Raw genomic sequence first — 21,686 nt, forward strand, 5'->3', positions numbered from 1 at the left:
TTTTTGCCATCACTGCGGGTGTACCAATGATATTTCATATAGCATACCGAAATAACATCATATACTTTAGATTTACCACATTGGTATGTTTGGATGAATTATTCAAAAGCCTTAGCTCAATTTCATGGGCATAGGTAGTTTCGCAATAGGGTGTAGTGAGAGGGAAGGAGGGGGGGGGGACGCTTCAGCATATAGAAATTCTAACTGAAATAACTGAAATCTTGTCGAGTTGAAATGTTCAGATGAATTATTTTAAAACATTTGCACAATATCGTATGCATATATGTATCCCTCTGCATTGACTTTATATCAATGGAAGTAAAGTTGCAGACTGAATCAACTGATGTCGAGTTGATATGTCAGAGGAATGCATTGATTATATTTTAGTTTAATACGCACTGTGATTTGATAGGATGCTCTTTTCGATGTTGTTCGATCACCTGAAGTAAAAATTGCTGTTGAACTGGGGCTCTTGTGGATTGTGTAAATGTTGTAAAATAATTTATCTGAACATTCCAACTCGATGAGATTTCAGTTATTTCAGTTCAAATTTCCATATTAAAAAGTCTCCCCCTCCCTCTCCCCTCACTACACCCTATTGCGAAACTACTTATGCCATTTTGCCCCACCCTATTGGTTATACATAAACTTTACGAATAAATATATTTGATTTATTGTTAATAACAAATGTACAAAAAAATAAAATATTTCACATTAAGTAGTGTAGTCCTACGCCTACAGCTCGTGCAACCCCATAGTGCTGTCCCTTGTAGTTTTCCATTGGATTGTCTGCTCTAAATATATCACCAAGTGCATGAATGGCCCCCAAAATAAACAATATTAACAATATATTAGTTCAAATGGCAAAGCAAGCATTTTAAACATACCCTGGATGCATGTTTCCTGTGATTTTGTTGTAACATATTAAAATCTCAATGGAATGCTGACAAAATTCTTGGAATTGACTCACAAGACTACACTTCATGGTTTTGGGAACACTTGATGAATTGACTCCACAATGCTCTTTCCGGAGCAGATACCCGCAATGCATAGTCAAATCGTCATACGATCCCGCAACGATTAGGAACAACCTTCTGTGGAAATTCAAAGAAATTTGATATCTATAGAACTTTATTAGCATTTACAAATTGCTTCCCAGTACTGGAATATCTCTCCGGAAATCCGAATTAGCGCGAAGCAGATGCATCCGTCGGGTTCAATTTTACAGATTCTGAAAGTAGAACCTCGTACAAATTTCAGTGCGATAAATGCCTTTTAATGCACTCCTTAATCATTCCAATAAAAAAAATAATGCTACCATTATTTGCAAGTGATTGTCGCTTGCAATTATTGCAAGAGATTTTTGTTTTGGGTGTATGAGATATACAGCAACGAGGCTTTTTATTCTTCGTTGTCTGCTCTTCCTATCATTGTGAAAAAAATTCACAAAGCGTAGAACCATTCAACCTTTCAAGGGAATGTGAGCTGGATTCAGGATGGGATAGGTCAGTTTTACCCTACTGGTGTGGTGTGGTTACTCATAGTACGGTACAGGTAATAGTAACCAATGGCTCTGCACTAGCTCGACCGGACTTTGGTATAACGCTATGTGCGTTGGATTATTCCTGAACGCCTCTAAGGCTGTAACCAAATCGAGCTGACAGTGTCTCCTGAAACTGATCGTTGATCATATGGCATATGTTTCTTTTTTTGCCATCCTCAAAACAAAAATCACTTAAATAGTAAAACCGTGACCAAAGCAAAAAATAAAAGTGAAAAAATACCAGGTGAATGTTTTGGAAAGCTTGAGGTTCCTATTCTATGAAATAATTTTTATTTGGGTGAAAACACAGATATTTTCAAGTCGCTCTCCACTTTAGTGGGAAATAAGCGTACGGGGCTATTCGGACCCCCTATTCCATCAACCATAGTTCAGCGGCTTGGCGCTGCGCACACGATTGCACACACCAAACGAAAGGAAATACATGATACGCTAATCGACAGCTCTGACTACCCAAAATAATCTTCTCAACAGTTTCTCCAATAAAGATTTCATAGATAAACACAATTAACTTGGCACAAAAAATTTTTAAAAATGACGGTCTGCATTGCCCCGTATGGAGGTTCGAATTATCCTTACATTGTAAAAAGATGGAGAAACGTAGAGTTTTGATAATTGTCTCCCAGCGCTGCCATGGGGCGGTGCAAATTAATTTTTATGACTCCAAAATGTAGCTGAGATTTAAAATAAAATTAGGACCTTTGATCGACAAATTCTTTCACATCTATCCACCTAAAAGGGTGATTTGCTTAGGTAGGTCCGAATCGCCCCGAATTAAAGTTTTAAAAGAATTTCAAAACATTAAGGGAGGCTACAGCCCCGCTCTCTTGCCCCCCCCCCCCTCTGAGTGTACGCCAATGCTCGTATGTAAGGTTCCGAAGATTTAAATTTACATCATTTTTTCCAGGTGTGTAGCCTTTTCTCATAAATAAATTTGCGGAACCTCCTGATGCTTTTTTAAACCTATTTGTTATACAAGAATGTTTCGTATATGCTTATCTTCCATTCTAGGTTTGAGCAACACGACTTTTTGAACATCGATTTCTGTAGAACAGTCTATCGTAGATGCTTAAGCCACACACAAAAGCAAAATGTAAAAGAACCGTTTTACTAGCTCTTGGGCCCTACTTTTTGGTAGATTGAATTTGTTTTTAGATACTATCTTATGCATTCATCTTTCCGACCACTTTCACCTGTACCGTATCAAGACACTTATTCGTATGAATTATTCAATCACTGAATAAAAAAGTATTTCTGTAACTTACCTCAAACCAGAAGCTTGAAGCATTTCTGAAATTTATCAACACGGTATGTGCGATATAAAATGGACGGTCTTACTATCTACCTACTATATTAACCCTTTCGTAGAAAATCGTTAATCATTTACTGGTTGTTAATTAGAATTGACACATACAACAAACAACGCTCCCTGGCATAGGTTCAAAATTAATCAAACTCGCTCTGATTGGATACAAAACTCCGTTAGTCTTAATTAGTAACTATACAAACCTGTCAAGCCAAGTCAGAACAAGCAAGTACTTCGGTCGCCTATGTCTAAATTTCTAATTAACGCTAAAATTACCATCTAATTGAAACGTAAATTATTCATCCTGATTTTACAGATTTAGTCGACGCCTCCGCTACATGCTGCAGTAATTGCAGAAAATTCGAGGACAGTTCTCCAGATATTGTTTCGTGAAAAGTCCGCCACCATCTACCAAATAAGTGCGTGGCCGAAGCGAACGATATGCATACCCATACAGTTACGAGAATCCGAGAACACCGTTTGCTGAGCTATTCACACATGACCAAGGACGTGAACTAACTTTCGATTGACAGTAGAAAACAGCACCCCCGTCGTATAGAGAAAGTATCGTTCAACATTATAAATTCTCTTCAGCTTGATCTGCGATTTTCTCCGATGCGAAAATTGGGAATGAGATAGAGCCAAATCCCTTTCCTCTAGTCATATGTATGTACCACCCCTCGTACGTTTGTTGGCAGTTTACTTGCCTATTTTATGTCATTCTAGTTTTGTCTTGGTTCCCAAAAATCGTTCCTATCTTTCCCAACTGCCTCTTGGCCTTAGTCGCGCTATCTCTTCCCTATGGGTATTTTACAGGCGAGCCAGTTCACACTCGCTCATTCCAGTCAGTGGCACGAAGTTGAACTGGACGTTCGCCTACCACCCTCTAGCGAATATCATCGCTTTCCACTGTCACTGCATGAGTCTACAGCAGCCTGCTCAAGCTACCCCACGCGATTCTTGCATCACATCAAACAGTGTGAAAAGGATGCTATAACTGGTTAAAATGAGTTCGGAGTTATTTTTTTTATATGGATGAGTAAAAGATTCCCTGCTTGCCAACGTTCCGCTAACATTGAAAAGTGACTCGGATTTTTTATTACTTTATAGTAATCAAATGTAGAATTCATAACTATATCTGCCATGCCTTTAATTACTGCTCCTTGCCTTTCAAAAAGTGGGTTGCTCGCTTGTTTCATTCCTTTGGGTGAAGATGAACCCCGGACGGCTAGTTGCACGCTAGTAGCAGTTTGTTTTTTATCAATGTTGTCAATGTTCCCTTTGCTATGCCATGTACATTGGACTTACAGGCGATACGAAGTACCGATCATGGTTTTGTTTTCCAGACTGCTTGACCCGCATTCCATTGAATTTGGGTGTAATGTTATTTCCAGTTTTAAAACCCAATAGCTCGTAATCTGAGGAGAATTAATGAAATCGAAACTATGTTTGGCTTAGCAAGCCAATGCAATAAGCACTATGCTATATTTCTCCTGAGTGTAGAAAAATTCAAATACCATAACTAATTTAGTTATAGGTTTTGTGCTCTCCACACGAAAAGATGGTTTCCAACAATTTTCTCCTTAATAAAGAAAAAACAGTTTTTACCAAAATTGTTCTCCACTAAGGAGAAATATAGTATAGTGCATCTTGCATTGGCTTGCCAAGCCAAACAATTGTTTCAATTTCATTAGTTTTCATTAGCTTAAAATTAGCTTTCTTTCTTGCGGGACATCACACTTGACTAGGGATTTTCTCAGGAACAAAAAATGGTGTCTCCGTTAGCGTCGAATTCTGATAAGACGAAATCGAAACTCAAATTCCATAACTGATTTGGTTATACAATTTTGTTTTTAAACTTTTATTATTACACGATATTGAACATTCTAATAGTACTATATAACCAATGAAAGATGGGAGCACAAGGGTATACCACGAATTGAAAATTGGACCAGGGAACGTAGATAATTAGATCCACTAGAAGGAAAGTTCAGAAGGTTTCGTTTAACGCATCCATCTCAAACCAAATTATCAGGCGCGTATCCACTGGTAAAAATCTTTGAACTGATGGTGGCTTCATATCACATCACATCATCACAGACTCGAATAGGAAAACCACTTTGGGGATTCTGACCAAATAAAGAACCGCTGAGATTCACAGTGAGTGTAAAAGTTGACTGGTCCGTCCAAGTACAAGGCAAAAACAGCGCTTTATCTTACCAGGGGCAGGAGAGGCCGCTCTAACTTGTGTGTTATGTACACGGTAACGGACATTGAGGTTACTTGCGTATACAACACGTGGACTTGGCATCGGGACTTCCTGCACCGCACGTAACTGAACCTCACTCTCCAGATTCTGATGGCTAGCTCGGATGCTGCTTGATGGAATGCGAGGAAGCAGTTTTGGTGTGGAGTCCAACCAGGAGACAAGCGGGTTACATGTATATAGCTAGCAGAGTGGCGGTCTTCTTCTCGCTGGCCAAGGAAAATAGCCCCTTGATTTTAAGCTTTTGAAAACCCTTTCTCTCTGGCTAGGCAACTCGGCTGGGTACATAATATATACGCATGTTGTAAAATATACACAATCCTCTTCGTCTCCTGTTCGAAAATTCTACTTTGCTTTCTCCTCACACACCATTAAAACGGACGTCAGGCTGTGGAGAGTAAATTATGCGTGTCACCCTTTCGCTGCAAAATTCTCTAGCGCTCTTGTCGGGATACGTGCTGGTAAAATGTGGGTGGTTGGGTGGTTGAACGGTGGGTGGTTGAAAACTGGGTTGTTAGAAAGTGAAAGTAGAAGGCGATTTACAGGCGGGTAGGAGAATGAGTTTCAACTAGAGAGATATAATGATTTTCAGTATAAATATAAACCAGCAGGCCGCTGCTGGACCGATTCTTCGTCCTGATCCATGCGTTGCTCTCAGTACACACTCAACCCATTGCTGCCAGTAGCACGTAAGCGAATGTTATATCCAGAACATTTCTAAAGCATGGTGTGGAAGAAAAGGGGACTTTCGACAAAGACGAAGTTCGGACGTTCGTTACACAAACCGGAGCGTCAGTACAACAGCGGCTGATTCCATTAGAGGACAGACTGTGGGAGATTTGTAAACATTCTACAAAATTTAAAAGGTATGTATATGTGCAGATTTATTTACATACACTTCCAGAACTTCTATCCTTTTCGTAGACGGACACAGCGATCCTGACGAAGCGATTTCCACAGTGTAGCAATAGTTGAGGTTATGAGAATATAAAAGTTTTAAAAGCAATTGAGCAATGTTTTAATCGTAATATTTTTTTTCTACGATTTAGAAATGTTCAGAATTAATTTTCTTTTGAACCGGAACCCAAGAATTTGAAAATTTGAAGACTCGGACCAAACCTGAACCCAAGATCATAAAAATTGAAAAATCCGAACTAGAGAATTTTAAAATTAAAACACCCGAAACCGAGATTCAAAATTTTGGCAAACCTGAATCAGAAAGTTTAAATTTAAGAATCCTGAACCGAAAACGAAATTGTTATCCCAAGTAACCAATAAGCATTATAACGCAGTCTAATATCTGCATTAGACACATTCTTTCGTGACGTTTACAACGATTTGACGAATGCTTAATTCGACAAATATGTTATAACTATGTCAAATGAACGCCCACATCAAAACTTATTTCAGATTCGGAGAGTAGACAAATTTCACGAAAGACTCAATCAACATAAACTGAATACACTACAATTTGATGATTTGATTTTTATTGAAATACGTTGAAAGTTCTAATTTGTGACGCGTTGTAACGTCACGTTACATGATCGGTCATAAAACAATCCTCTTCTAGTATATTCAGTAAATGTCGATTGAATCATTCGTGAAATTTTGTGTACTTTCTGAATCTGTAATAAGTTTTGATGTAGGCGTTCAATTGATAAAGTTATAACATTTGTCGAATGAAGATTCGTCAAATCGTTGTAACGTCACGAAAGAATGTGTCATTAGGTCTACATATAAAGCAGTCTTAAAGAGCCGCTAAGCCATATATCCTTAAATAATGCCAGTATTACACCAGAAAAGGCGAAATATAGTGCTATTACTGTGCAGAAATTGACAGCTCGTTTGTGCAGTACTAATGCTATTATATAGCACCAGTGCACAAATGTCGGCGGTGGTCAGCTATTTTCGTCCGCGTCCCTTATCACCTATTTTTATAAAGTGATTCATCAGCAGTGCTATCTTTGAAAATGAACCACCTTGGTTATGCACTAATTTTTCCGGTCTTTTTTTGAATGCAAATAATTAAGCAATCTTCATTTCGTTATATTCTGAATTGTACATATTTTGTCGTATGTAATTTTAAATGTACTTTCATTTGATGGCATTGTAAGGGAACATGTATCCGCCGGTTGATGCTAATCGAACTGACATTTCTTTAGACTGAGCAAACTAAGTTATTTGTTTGTTTAGTGTTTATTTGACCAACTAGGTAACGAATCCACTGGGTCTTTAATGCGTGTGGGAAATACGCATGGTCTTGTCTGAGTGTATGACTTTTGAATTATGTATGAGGGTGGAGAATTGACAATTCGCAAGATCAATTCAAATCCAATTACCAATTTGCGGCAATCATTTCAACATAAAAAACAAATTTTTATGGTCATATATAATGGTTTACTTTTAGTCCATTAACTCATCAGTTAATTATACTGAGCTGAGAATAAGTACGTACTATTTGGAAACGGGGGGTGTTTGATTCGTGCATCATTAATATCGTTTAGGAACGCAGCATTTACTCGAATCACAATATGCTTAAGGACGATTTATAAATTCTGCCACGCTATTATGAGGAAGAGATATGACTAATTGTGACATAAATGGGAGGAAAGCACGTCATGTGCTTTGACGCAATCGGCCGTTTTACGCACGATTGCGCCATGTATATAGGAAATTCCATGGAACATGAACACTTTTGCAAGTAGCGGCATTAATGTGCTACTACAAAATGAAGGAAAAACTAAAATCATTTGATTCGTATTAGACCAAGGATAAAAATAACGTGGTAATATGACAGAGACTTAGTTAGTGTTGGGTAATCTTTGCGTGACATAATTTATGAATGTTCCACAATACCACTTTTAAACTCATTGTTTGCGGTCCATTTTACATTGTCGACAACACTCCCGACAGCCGGCTGTTCGGAGTTCAAGTTGTTTTCGATGAAACAATTTCGATAGACGATTACCCAGAGTTTAAACGCCTAGAACATTTACGTATCCTTCAGTCAATAAACTATTCAAACATCTTATACACGAAAGTATATTCTCAGTCGCATCGCTTGCTTGAAGCGAATCCTGAGTAACAACCCACCCACTACCCAATCCGTGGTACTTATGGGAGTGTCACTGAGTCGGGGCCTTCCGTTAAGTAAGTTCCACACCAACACTTCCTTTCTCATCCCAAGTTACGGTAAAGATGGTCGTGGCCCGCAATGGTGGCCCTTAGGCGAAATTCTCGCTTGGGCTGAATCAATTGTTATTCCCAAACAATGCTCCTCAAGTAGTCTGGCTGGAAATGAGAGTCATCAGTCTGCAATCTACGAAGTATACCGTGCTTACGCAACGCAACGCATATAGCACCAGTGCACAAATGTCATGCTATTAGAAACTTGAATTGACTGTCATTTTCCGCAATACGGTTTTGCAGCGATTTTTTGTGTTTCCTTTTCGGCATGATGAACAAAAAGGAAAAATAATAAAAATACTGTTGGGAACTAATTGACTCCCTTCTAATGCATTGTAATTAATATACTTATCGGAAGTTCGTTCTCGCACGATATGAATAATGTTTTATGAAAATTAACTTTAGTAAGTCTCGAACAGAGGTACCTTGCCTCGTCCCTCACGGCAAGTGCGCAGCTTTTGCTGTGTAGGCTATATTGCATATGTTCGAATGAAATGAAATATGCCGAATATAATTTTCAAAAGGAGTTACATAACGAATAATAGCATTATATAGGCTTTATATTTGCTGTATAATAGCACTAAACGCACATGTAAAGCATACATGCTTTAAAGATCCTTAAAGCATGTACGCCTAATTTCAGCTTTATATATATATATATATATATATATATATATATATATATATATATATATATATATATATATATATATATATATATATATATATATATATATATATATATATATATATATATATATATATATATATATATATATATATATATATATATATATATATATATATATATATATATATATATATATATATATATATATATATATATATATATATATATATATATATATATATATATATATATATATATATATATATATATATATATATATATATATATATATATATATATATATATATATATATATATATATAGAGAGAGAGAGAGAGAGAGAGAAAGAGAGAGAGAGAGAGAGAGAGAGAGAGAGAGAGAGAGCTGTATTGCATTGTTAATGCTATAATGGAGCTTCAATGCAACATTAGTGCAAATGTATAGCCAATGTTGTGCAGCAGTGGCTTAATGCTTATGGTTACTTGGGTTATGATGTACCAATGAAAACTCCCGAAGATATTGAATTTTAAGCACCAGAGCTTTACTATATTAACTCAAACCTGACGTGAACCAATTACAAAACAATTATATTTGTTCTGATTAAACGTCGAATTTGTGATGTTCTAAGACACTTATTAACCGTCGACATCCCGGAAAGGTGGGTTATTCAGTTGCTAACTTGTAAGGAAACCATAATCCTAATTAAGACAGTTTTAATCAACCTTACTTGCCGTACTCAACCAAATTTTTTAATTTTTGATCGAAAACCTTCCTGCAAATGTAGTTTTGTATAATTTATTGCAGGAAATTTTCACGTTTTACTTGCAAGTATATTATCTTATAAAGCAAATAACACACTCATTTGAAGCTTTAAACTATTGTGAAGTTCTATTCGACAGTTTTCACAACGCCGCCCGCGTTACGTTTTGGTACGGTCGGAGGGTGCCAATCAAAGTTATCTAACGTGTTTCTGATATCACATTATTCGCTACTTCGACATATCCAATGAAGTCCTTGAAACGACTCCAAACCTTCACAAATTTACCAGTAGGTGAACAGGATACGCAGTATTTTAACTGAGCTCTTGAACGTCGTGTACTTTGAAGTGTTTTCATGAAGTAGAAATATCATGCCAAGGTCTTGGTAGCCGATGGTTTAAAAGCAATTATATTTGCATCTCGTAAATCACAACTAAGGGACCATTCACAAATTACGTAACGCTTTTAGGGGGAAGGGGGGTACGACAAATTGTGACATATGGGGCAGGGGGAGTAAGCTCGAACGTTACGTAACATATTTTTACTGAAGAAATTTTTTTTTTAAGAATTTGTTACGTAATAGGGGAGGGGGATAGAGAAATTTGTAACAATTTGTTACATAGGGGGAAGGGAGTCAATTTTTGGCAATTTTTGCGTTACGTAATTTATGAATGGTCGCTAAGCTAATAGTATACAAATCGAGCTACAATCAAAATATTATTTTTATTTAGCATTTGTCAATTGTTCTCTTAACATCGGCATCGCATTTTCGCGTTGTAACCTGTGAAACTATAGGCCACTGCTCGGTGTGCTGTAATAGCTAGTCCGCTCGAAGACGTTTATGTATGGGTCACTCCGCAAAGAGTGATCGAAAAAAGTGCAACCTTGAAATCGACCTCCATGAATTTGAACCAATATTGAAGGAATTGTTTAACTAGGACCAAAATATAAAAATGCAATTTTTTGTGACGTTTGATCCACTCCTCAGTCCATGGAAGCACCCTCCATTTTGACAAATTGTCAAAAACCTTGATTTTCTCTTGATTATATACCCAATTCTATTTCCTCTAGAATCAATTCACAATAAGTTTTTTAGCATATTAGGAACGACTCGTGAAAATTTTACAAAGCGATTAACAACATGGGAAAGATTAGCAAACGGATCCACCCACGTTAGACGAAGTGCGGAAGGCTCTCTGAGAGCTGAAAATGGTAGGACCGGAATTCCTACCGAACTTCTAAAGTCAGGAGTGATCGGCTATGCAATCCCAAGTAACAATTGAAGTTTTATAGCACGCTACAAGTGCAATCTAAGTTTTATCAGTGGCTACAAAACTATCATAAAACCACAATTGTTACTAGGGATACGATCCACCTCGTATTCCACACGATTGGGGCTCCCTTTGCACTGGTTGTAGATATATGCCCAGCGCCATGTTAAGACCCCTCAGACCACATGGACACAATTGAACTAAGGGGTTCCAATCATTTAACAGGTGTAAACATATCTATAGTGGGATGGTAACCCATCTTAGGGGCCGTTCATAAACCACGTAGACACATGAGGGGGTCAGAGGGGGGGGGGGGTCTAGCAAAAGTCTACGTTTACGAAAAGTGTTTTCAATGATAGTTTCGATCATTCCTGAATCGATGTTTATTCTTTCGTACAACGTAGTATAGGTGTAATGATTTGCAATGAATCACGTTTCGTTCACGTAGTATAGGTGTAATGATTTGCAACAAATGCTCCACAAACATCGCACCCGACAAAGAAACAATCGTGGGCAAAGGCTTTTGCTCGGAAGATCCCGATGTTTATCATTAGTAATGCGAAAATCTAATGGCTATGGACTGCTTGAGGTAAGATAATGTGTAATGTTCGCGACACGTATGTTAGAGTGACAATAAAAAATGATCTCCATTGAACCACCCCTGAACCGATTCCAAGTCCCACCAGGAGTATCTGCTCCAAATTTGAACCAAATCGGACAAATCTAGCTGCCGGACCAATGTTCAATGTTCGAATTTTATAAGGGATTTTTCGACAATTCAAGTAAAGAAAGCCCAATAGCTTGTATTTTCATCGCTATATGCACTGTATGCTTCACTTTATCACTGCAAGTGGAAGTAAGAACTAAATGTCTACAGCTTTTTTATTTTTTATTCAATTCGTTTATTTGATAAGGCACGTTTGCGTTAGCTTAAAGGTGCCATTTTTTCTTTGTTTTACATTTTGAATTGCTTAAAACTAGGAGGTTACGAATTTAATATAATTTTGTTTTTATATAATGAAACTAAAGGAATTACACAGCTAACTTATACATATACAAGAGGGGATAAAACCCGTTTTCGCACCGGTTGTTGGTAAATAGGTTGCCAAAATAATAATCTGTTTTTACACCGGTAGTTGTTATTATAGTTACGTTACATTTTTTTGCAATCATGCAATAAAATAATCGTTTTTTTAATGATATGGACTTTATTCAGTGAAAAAAATATTGCTAGAAAGAAAATACATTTATTTATTGAATTCAATAAAACCATTTCAGTAACAAACATCGTTCTCTTTTCTAAAAATATTTTATTGCAATGATTGTAAAATTATTCAAACTGGAAATGTTTATTGAGATTAAAAGTTAATTATTGTTTCAATGAAAAAAATGCTCATACCATTAATTTTGCCGTTTGAAGCAATAAACATTGTATTATTGAATTGAATAAGACATTTTTTGTTCAAATATGCTAAAATTCTCTATGTAATAAAAATTCTAAGAAATGTTATGGGTTCGGAACGGACAACGAATTCTAATAACTAATGTTTACCCAGAAGTTTCTGAAGCACATACTACGGCCGCTCTGAATCAGGAGTGTAATGAAAAGGATCTCATGCTAGATATTACAAACAAACTTGCGGAGAAGGAACCTTTACGACCATTCAATGATTGTTTTGCGGAAACAGTTTATACGAACGATCAGTTTCGAATACGCTTTCGTTTTTATGTATTTCGAAGCCTTTGAAGAGGAGCTAATACTATATTGAAAAGCCAGAGAAAGTTGGGTTTTACCAAATTATACGGAAGCCATCTGACGTACGTCCTTCAGACGCTGCAGTCAAATATATTCGGATGGGAGAAAAATTGCGCGTTAATGTATGTGAGAATACTGCCATACCCCAGGTAATAGACGTTTACACTGATTTTTATATAAATTTTGTAGCCCAAATGTCCATCAGCTGTGGTCATATTGTAGACAGCATAGCCGGGTAAACATATCTGGGTTTTAAGTATATTCAAAGGCAATTTTGAATCGCAGAATAGTGGGCTTATTCATGAATACTTGGTACGTTGGACTGTAACCATTCGAAATGAAAACATTACTGTACAACTTGGACAGAACAGTATACAGTAAAACAAAAATAATTAAGTGATAGTATTTTATGCGTGGCTTCAATAATAATATTAACTTCCGTAAAATGCGTTGTTTTCCTAGGTTGATACACGGAGCACGTTGTTATAGTAATCATATCTCATCTAACTAACCTAGAACTAGAATCAGGAATCAGTAGGGACTGGTTCAAATAGCAGTTTCCCATGTTGATCGGAGATTTGTGCTTAAAAGACAATTGTCAAAATTCACGTTGAGAGGAAGTTCCAAACCAATATTCACCAAACACATCCAGTGCTCGTGAACAAAAGGAGTATCGTCAACTCTTTCGTGACAGCTGTGAATTGCGCTGAACCAACAATAGTTTCTCCGGAATTTCCCCTCAATGTGGATTTTTACCCATACCAAAAGTAATTTTACTTTTGCTATTAATAAATGACATCCAATTCAGATTGCATGGGTAAAACATATAACTATCATTTTTAAGCAAACAACAATTAGTGTCTGTGGTATTATAGAGTCCCGTACAGAGGAATGCGCAACGCTGCCTAAAATGATGCCATCTTCTTTGTTTCTGGCACCCATAATTTTTGCTGTAACTTTGAGTGATTTCAACCGAGTTACACAATAAATTAATATGGAGTGAATTGAAAACCGCTGTTTCGTGGCTTATAGCACTTTATTCTTGATACTATTTCATGTAAGTTATTTTACATTGTTACAAAAAAGCATAATAAACTGAATGCAGTGTCTTGTTTCGACGATTGAAATATTTCGCCATGATATTAACTAACTAATACATTTCTTGCATGTTCTCCGAAAGAAGAATATTTCTGCACGATAGGTAGCCATCTGACTGTTCGATAGGTAGATTTGGGTTCACTCTGTGCGAGCCTTTATAACATAAAAAAGGCCTTTGGCAACAAATAGCCACTGGCCGGTGCTACTATCGGCCAATAGGCTTCCAGTAATCTATATATGAACTTTGCGTGCACCTATGGGTAAAGTAAAGTTCAATCGGAAATTCTGGTTGGTTCTAATTCGTATTCGTAATTCGTATTCCGGCTGATTTCCCGAAAAAGCTTAACTGTGTAGTATTCCGGCGCCAATAACACAACTAATTCTAATTACAATCGGTTGTATCGCTGGAGCTGAAATACTAACTACAACTACATCTACTTCAAGAAATAAACATTAAGTGCGTACCCTGGAGCAAATCGGTACACACGAATTTGTGGCAAGTTGATACAGATATATATTAACTGAATTCAACATTTTGTCGTCGATACGGTAATTCCAAAGCTGGAATCAAATAATGAGTTATTGCTCAAAACTTATAAATTTGATTCCAATTTATCAGTATGGCAAATGACATAACACGGAATCTTGCTTTCAAACAACGGTCCTGCGGGGTAGTGCAAAATTCCTAGCGTCAGCGCTAAGAATTTTTTCATAATTCGAAGTAGCGTACTGTGTCTGCAACTTTTAACTCAAACAATTTGAAATTCTATAAGATCTTCGCCTGTCAAATGCATTAGCATCGATGCGATGAGCTGAAGCGACGATAATGTAATGTAATGTTCAGATGTGCTCTTTTGAATATCATCGATGTATTTCCCAAATCAGTCTTCGAATTGTTATATTTGTTTGTCTGTGCTTAGAACGGGCCAAAGCATCATCAGGTGTTTGCCATGGCCTGACACGGGTCTTAATCATAGGTAGATTAAACAGTGGAACGTTCAAAAAATTTTGAACATGACGTTCGCTGCTTACCAAATTGGTCATCAAATCCACATCCATGTATCCACAGTTTGCATAAAATTGTCGGAGTAAGTCAAAAACTATTGCAACGAATTAACAAAAGTGGCTATCCTAGAATTATAGGACATTTCCACATTGTTCGACGCGGAATACTTCTAGTAAATTTATAATAAACGTCTTGAAACAAGCAATTTCATTGTCCAACAATAAATTATAAAGTTAATTAACATTTCGTGTTACTGTTTCTAAGAACAATATTAGAAATGTTAAAATTATTAAAAATATCATTTTTCTAAGTTAAGTACAACCACCCAACCCCGTCTACTCCCGCCCTCCCCTTATTATCAGACTAAGTGAATAGGGATCTTTAGGGGTGTGCGGGTTAAGACATATTCTGATGCATATTAGTACCGTGAGTTAATATCTCAGTCCTTTTCCAATTTTTAGGCCCGAAACTATTGGAAAAAAACATTTTTTAGTTTGTTTCCTTTTAGGACAATAACACATCCAAACCCATGCGACTTGCACGACTCTATAGGTTGCCTTATCAGATCTACCATAGTTTGCAGATGAAGCTTTCCAGTAAAGTTCAGCCGGAAATGAACTGGAATTCCGGCTGGTTCCAGTTCGTATACTGGCTTCAGAGACACAACCGTTTATAACTAGAATCGGTTGAGCTTAACTGGGTTGGGATTACAATGGCAGGCTGTTAGCGGATTGACAAAGTACCAGATCATGCTGTGTGGGGTGCTATCCCGGTTTACAATGAGGTGAACGAGATATTTGCAGATACGTCATTTAGTCGGACAACTGTCAGTTTGTTGGTTGAGTTTAATTTGGTTTTTTTTAAATTTAAAAATCAGAAAAGAATAATTAAGATTTAAGAATGATATGAGTGCACTCGTAAGGCCACCTTCTATCAATAAATATGAAAAACTGGCACATTTTTTTTCCAAATTAAAGATCCTTATTGAATTCCAAGTGCATTCACGTTCATGCATTTCACTATACTGCCTATGATCGCAAGTCAGTCCCATGAAGATAGGAAATCCCATAGAAAACGGGGCAAATAAGCGATCTTGGGTAGTATACAGTCGTGATTCGCTGGTTGGGCCACAGCCTTGTCCAACTAACGAATTTGATTCGCTAGTTGGACCGACTGACAAATGTCAAAAACTCTCCAAAGGAGATGTTGGCAGTGTAAATGCATCTGTTCTTTTCTCTAAATATTGTCAGATTGATTGTCAAAGTAAATTTGGCACGAGATTTTGACGTTCAGATGCTTTTTAGTTGGACAATGGTCCAACTAGCGGAGGTCCAACTAAAAAGCGGTCCAGATAAAAAGTGTCCAACCAGCGAATCACGACTGTACACCACAACACAATATTATCACTCGAAAATATGATGAACCACCGGATGAAATGAGATGGTGATGATGTAACAGGTGTGATCTGTGTCCTGCCATGCGTACCTATTTGCAATTAAATCCAGCGTTTTTGAACTAAGCGCTGCAGAGTGTGTGATAAACCATTATCGTCGTGATCTTCTTTTTACTACTGGTCCTGAATTAAAAACTTTGCGCGAGAAAAATACACGCATTTTCTATCTTCTCGAATCTTAGTTTCCACAGTCCCCACAATCATCACCATTTGTTCGCAGCGATTTTCGATTTTCGTTGGACACTATCATTAGCTTTCGTATTGGCCTCCACATATAAAAATATTCGGGCTTTTATAAGCTTCAAAGCCAATGAAATTCAGCTTCTTGCTAGCATCCCATCAATCGGATCCTGGGACACATCATGCCCAGGTTGACATAATGCTACATCTTCCAGTTCAATCCAAGCTGCTTAGATGCACTCATTTTTGCTTCCACGCAGAAAACATACAGCATAATCAAAACTGTGGGTTATTGAATACAAACAAATACTGTTCATTGTATCAAACGACAAAATAATCGGTGTGAATCGAGGTTTGAAAGTATATTTTCATTAAAGTTATAATAAACTTTTAATTTAAATAATTCTTTTAATTTCTGTAAACTTTAAAAAAATGTTAATGAATTCAACCAAATAATTTATTGTCTCACAACCGATAGTTTTATTTATTGAGCTCAATTCATAATTTTATTTAAAATAAAAATCTTTCACGAGTCGAATCAAAATTCACGCAGAACACTTCTGCATAACATTTATCGCGAGATCCTATTTTTTACATTTTCCTTTGTTTTGCCTCCTTTCTGCGAATAGCAACGTTGGCGTCGGTTGGAAGAAGTTACCAAATATAGACACTCGCTGTAAACCGAAACGATAAGTTTCCATTTCCCAACCTGTTTACCAACCGCCGGTGCCGTGTCGTGTTATGATGACGGTTAGTAAATTGCTTATATCCACGCCCGGTGCTGATAGGCACGAGAAGCTAAAAACACGGAAATAAAATTACTGAATTGTGCCATCCGTGCATTGAATTGAGCTGTCATTGTTCGTCAGATCGTTTTTGCTTACCGTTTAAACTTTAAAGCACATAAATGCAATGCAAGAAGTGTTGTTTGCCCATCGACGCCAATACAGACTTGTGCGCAGTATGTGAAGGAAGATGTGCAAAACGATTCCATGCTACGTGTGTGGAGCTCACAGAGGATCAAATTAACGCCTTCTCCAGTAATGTTATTTGGCTTTGTGACGACTGTTCGTATATATTTTTCGAAATACGCGATACAATGCAATTACCCGAAAAACCGCAAACAACTGTTGAGGAAGAAATAACGTCTATGAAGCAGCAGATCAACGAAATTCTGAGTACGCTTTCATTGCTTGCTCCGGATAAAGCTGTTGGAAAAAAATCACTCGACCCCTGCTTCAACACCCATATATCATAGGAACGCGCGATCGAGTATAAGCCGAATAGATGAAACAAAATCGCCACTCGTTCGATCAGCAACAGAAAAAGATAAAAAAAATTACACTTTATTTGTCCAATGTCGATAGCCAAGTTTCAGAAAATGAAATTTCGGAAGAACTGCAGCACGCTTGATTACGCTTCGTTCAAAGTCGTTTTGGTCGATAGATGGAAAACTAAAGCGTTGCATGTATCATCGTGGCCTCGTGGTTTAAAAATCAGAGAGTTTGTTCGCCGTGAAACATGGAAACCTGAGATCACTGCAAGTTTATGTAACTGAAATGTGATAAACTGTTCTTGTTATGATATCTGTTGTAGTTTGTTAACATTTTTAAATGAGTGATATTTTTCAATAAGACCCAAAAGGTCAGTTGAAATATAATAAATAAATAAATAAATAAATAATCTTTTAATGGAGTGATGTCTGAGCCAGCTTTGCAGGAGGCCCAACAGCACATGGTAGTGTATCAGTAGTCGATTCCCAAGAACTTTATATTGATGATAGACATGATATGAGTCATCTTTTAATTAGAAAATTTTAGTTCTATTTTTCCATTAGAGAGATTCCATGAGAAACCGGCCGACCACAAAATATGACCATTGTCGATTCGAACGAAACTTTGAAGTTGAGTTCGGTTTATGAATCTCCTTGACTTTCTCTGACAATTGCAATTTTTTTTATACAAGAGCAATTTTTAAAAGGGCGTAGACATTCCTACGTGCATTGATTTCAACATTTTTTTGTTCGATTACTGTTTTGTATACAGCAAAACTTTCAGAGAACGAGTTACAGGGAATAAATATTTCTGTACGAAAAACATATACCCTGAAAAAAATGTTGTGTCATTTTTCATAAAAACAAAAATTTGTGTTAAAAATTTAAATTGCAAAAAAACCCATTTTTTCTAATATTTTATATTTTGTCCACAAAAATCTAAAGAAAAAAGGAACATTTTAAATATAATTGTATGATGGAGAACTTATCAGTAAAAAAGTTTTTCTAACGATAACTTTATACATGTTTTTAAATTCTATACTGATTGGCATACAAAATTGTAATTTTATTACAGAATATAATTCTAAGTATGGTTTTAAATCAAAACGTATTTAACAAAAATCTTCCAAAACGTGATAGTTTTCGAGATATTTGGAATTTTGCTCCAACATTAACAGTTAATTCGTGTGATTATGCCCTTTTTAAAAGTTATTCATGTTACCCCATAATAAAATGTCAAAAATTGAACATTTGATTGTTGATAGTTTATGATGAAAAGTGCGAGTGACATTTAAAAAGAGTAGGGGAAGCCGGGGCTATGCGGACCTACTTAAGTAAAACGTCCTTTTAGGTGGATAGATGTGAATGAATTTATCGACCAAAGTTCCTAATTTTTAGATTGAAACCTCAGCTACATGTTGGTACCAAAAAAGTTCATTTGCACTACTACATGGCAGCGCTGGGCGATGATTTGCAAAACTCTACGTTTTTCAATACTTTTGCAATGTAGGATAATTCGGACATACGGGGTAATTCAGACCGTCATTTTTTATTTTTTTTTGCCTGTCTCATACAGAAAGATTCTGCAATCACTCTGAACCTCGTCAACCTAAACCTGGCCCGGAGAGCCGTGTGTCATATGCCATTCGACTCAGTTCGTCGAGACCGGAAAATGTCTGCGTGTGTATGTATGTATGTGTGTAAGTGGAAAAAATGTCACCTCTGTTTCTCAGAAAATGCTAGACCGATTTGCACAAACTTAGTTTCAGATGAAAGGTACAACCTTCCCATCGGCTGCTATTGAATTTTTTTATTGATTGGTCTTCTGGCCGCGGAGTTACCGGTTGAAGAGTGCGGCTACACAGCAAAATCCCATATAAACTGGTACCACCATGATATCAAAACGATTCAAAGCTTGCTAAAATGGGTGCAAAATTACTTTGATTTGTCAGTCAAGATCAATAATGACTAACCACCACCAAAGTGGTTATTATTATTAATTATTAATCTAGACTGATTTCGCTTTGATCACATTAGCCATCTACGACGCACAGAGGCGTAACTAACTTCAAATCCTGGCCAAAACAGAAAAAAATATTGTTTTTGTTTATTTGTCCATATTTTCAGCTTAAATTGTTCTTCGAAATATACTCTAACGGTTTGCTTAAAAAGAAAAGCGTTTTCGTTTGATAGTTTTTGTTTGCAATTATTTGAAATCAGTGAATTTTTACACATTTTATTAGCTTGAAAGCCATTATCCCTCAATTTTTCAGATTGCTCAAAAACTAATTACCCAAAGTCAATATATAAATCAAAATCGTGCTTTTCATAGCAAACTCCAGCAACTACAATCAATTGGGGTCAATTTTAGCTTTTCTTTGTCATTTTTGGGTGGGTTTTATAAAAGTGCTCACTTTTTTCAACTTTGCACATATTCGTTAGTAAAAAAAGTACCTTGTCGGGCAATGTCGGGTAAATCTGTTAAAAGGAGAAGATTATTTGGAGTGTCCTCTCACTGTTCCAAGAAGAAAACGTTCCCAATTAATCCCATTCGGTTTTTTAGTTGTTTGAAAATGTCGTGTTTTTTGCTCAAATTTAAGAGAATACAATTAAAAAATCAGTATTGGGGCTATTTATATGAAAAGAATAATTTGAGATGGCGTCGGTAACCGTGACCGCCACTCATTCCAGTTGGCCTGGGTTCAATTTCAGCTAAGGTCATTGAGATTTTTCTGAAGTGAAAAATCTGTGGTGACGTCTTCCTTCGGAAGGGAAGTAAAGCCGTTGGTCCCCGGTCCATAAGTTGATGGATCGATATCTAGTCCAGAAGTGAATCCAACTTTTATACTCACTAACAAATATCCTCCTCCCGTGATACTTGTGGAGTGCGCAGTAGTATATACGGCCTCTAGCAAAAGCAAGTATCGGACTAACCATTCCTTCACTTTACTCCCGCGATCTACGTTCAGGCCGGCGCCGGTATTGATCAATAAACAATTTAGGATTACCAGGAGTTGCACATTGAAAGATGTCTCGCTAATTCCAAGCATAATTATCTACTTATTCCCTGTGCAACTTCAGCTAGTCCAGATCGATAACGGAGTAGCGGGCAGGGGTGGTTGCACAAGCTCAAGCTCAAGCTTATATGACAAGAATGATTTGATGGAGTCCCCCATATTATTTTTGTTAAATTGCGTCCATTAACCAAATTGAGCTATTATGACCACGATAGCCATATCAAAGAGGGTAAAATATAACTTCCACTAACCTTGCCATATGAAACGTAACGTACACAAGTGGCCTTGGAAACATAAGCGAAGCATCAAACAAATTATGCAATCTTCTCATTCCAGTTCCTTGTCTCCGGATTGCAAGTGTTAACGTGAATAATCCAGATTGAATACGATAATCACTTGGATAGATTTCTATTACCGAATTTACAAAAACTTGAATATTGTTTCTACTATAAGAAAACCAGAAAAGCAAAATTAACATATGAACTTGAAACAAAATGTTTTAATTTATGAAAACAGTTGAAACAGACTAAATCTCAATGCGAGGTTTCCTCAAACTGATAGATTTCTTTTAAAAAACGGTAACATTGAAAAATAATACTGCTCGTTAAATTCGTTTATTTTCGGCTTTGCATCACACTGCAAGGAGGTTTAATATTTTCATATTTTGGTCATAAATTGTCTAAAACCATGAAAAATTATTTTTCATCACTTGTTATCGCATAAAAAAGCTTAAAAAATGTGACCATTTTGGCCATGGATTTGATATAGTTACGCCACTGTGCGACGGTTCTAGATTCCATATGAGCAGGAACTGAAAAAAACCTCAAAGGGGGGAGTAAAAGAAAATTTCAAAATCTAATTTGCATTTTTGATGCCAAATATCTTTAAAATGCCTGAAACGTCGGGATTTCATATAATCTCGAA

Source organism: Topomyia yanbarensis, chromosome 2, assembly GCF_030247195.1.
Source record: "Topomyia yanbarensis strain Yona2022 chromosome 2, ASM3024719v1, whole genome shotgun sequence".
In the NCBI taxonomy this organism is placed as follows: Eukaryota; Metazoa; Arthropoda; class Insecta; order Diptera; family Culicidae; genus Topomyia; species Topomyia yanbarensis.